Below are 2,032 nucleotides of genomic sequence, written 5' to 3' on the forward strand. Positions count from 1 at the left end.
TTGGACCGAGGAGGGGGATGGACGATTCCTGCTGGAGAGTGTTGAGAGACTGAAAAAGTGCTCTGAGGCCAGAATTTGAAGGGCCTGCCACTTACTATGTTCACGAGTGAAACTGAGCAGTGCAGCTCCAGGTTTTAGAAGCATGCCTGGCCACAGACACACTAGACTTCCCAGACCCCTGTTCTCCACAGGGAGCAGAGCTGGCACACCTGAAACCAGCATAGTCAAGATCCTCTGCAGCGGGACCAATTTCAGGCCAGGATCTAGCGCTGCTCCAGTTTCCCAAGACCTGCCCAGGGAACACCAGGGAACACCATGCCCTGAATCTATCTCCAAATGGATCAGTTAGCCATTGCCCATACATCTGCCACTTGCCCATTCCCCAGGGAGAACCCTTTCATGAGAAAACCAAGTACACTTTTCCTTCAGAGGCCATCTCTCCCTCTTCCTCCTTCCCCCACTGCCAGGGGCTATAGGACAGTCAGGTTCAATGTGTTTCCTGAAGCTCCACCAGAGAGCCCTGGGAAAGGGCAAGATGATAAGATCAAGGTTTCCCCAGAGGGTTAGAGGCAGGGCCCCAAGAATATACCAGATCACCAAGGGCCACTCCCCTGACCATTCACAGAAAGGTACCAGCCTGCAAATATCTGCCCAGCTCTAAATGGCGCTGGATGTGGAGATATCATGGGGAGACAGGAAAGCAAAGAGCCTAAATTTTTTATTTCATTCAGTTCTTACAGCTTTTCCAGGTGCTCTTACAGAATGTCAACTGTATGCTTGAATGTGATATACACTCATTCTGCGTCTCAAATGGGTGAGGCTTCAGGCCCCATGAGAAAGGCCAGAAACTATTGGCACAAATGGCTTTGGGAGGTGCAGAGTCTCCTTCCCTGGAGAGCTAAGAACAAAACAGACCAGATATGTCACTAATGAAACAAAAAGACACACTGAGGCCCTGGGCAATTCACCTGGGCTTTCATTCCCAGTGAGTCAGAGAAGGCAAAGCCAAGTGCAAACTTGGTATTGGAGGGATGGAACAGGAGGTGCTGAGGAAAGAAAGTCAAGGCCTCCCCAGAAGCAAAGGGACCATTTTTTGCACTGAGAAAAATCTGGTGGAAGAAAGGAGGGAAAACGGGTCTGGGTGAAGGTATGGGGTCCAAAATGAGAAGTAAGGTTTTCTTCTCTCCGTGTAAACCAGAGGCCCTCCGAGCATCTCTTGGGAAGACATGCGACATGCGAACGCAGACCATATAAGAAGCCAAACAGCATTTGGCAGGGCTGGGAGGTATCCAGGCCATGGAAAGCCTGTGTGCGTGGTCCAGGCAGATGGAGTGTGAGCCAAGAAACTGGTGGCTTAAGTGTCTCAGGCTAAGGTTGCCCAGATGTAGAAGGCACCTCCAGGTCCTGGTCAGGACCTCTGCAGGCTTGAAGTCCCCTGGAGAAGGCCAGGCTGAAATAAATCTCAAGTCTGTCCATTGGCTGGAGGCCACCCAGCCTGGGGTACTTGGGGAGTGACTTTCAGTCCCTCTGCCAGCAGCACTCAGCTCCAGGCTGGAGCGGTCTCAGGTGGTATCTATGGCACGTCTGGGCCTCAGCCGGGGAGTCAGGTGTGCTTGGCAGGAGACACAGGCACAGGCTCCCCCAGGGAGGGGTGCCTGGCTCCCCCCACTGACCCCCAACCGCCACACAGATGGGAGGGCCACAGCTTGTGAAATATTTGTTGAAAGAGGCAATGAAAGTTCCTCTAATTATCACCACAGTAATTATAGGATTGCTCCTTCTACCAAGTGTGTTCAAAAGAGACTTGGTGAGTCTCCCCAGGACATGTCATCTGCCTCAGGTGCAGGCTCCAGGTAGCAGGCATTGCCAGGTTTGACTGGGCTGCTTAGGTGCTGCTTCTGAGATGGTCAAAGGCTCAGGTCTGACTGGTCCCCGCCTGCCTCTGCAGCCCATTTCTCACCTCTATGCAGCACTCCCAACACACACACACACACACACACACACACACACACACACACACACACACACATAC

The sequence above is a fragment of the Lipotes vexillifer genome, unplaced genomic scaffold, assembly GCF_000442215.2.
Source record: "Lipotes vexillifer unplaced genomic scaffold, Lipotes_vexillifer_v1.1 scaffold236, whole genome shotgun sequence".
Taxonomy (NCBI): Eukaryota; Metazoa; Chordata; class Mammalia; order Artiodactyla; family Lipotidae; genus Lipotes; species Lipotes vexillifer.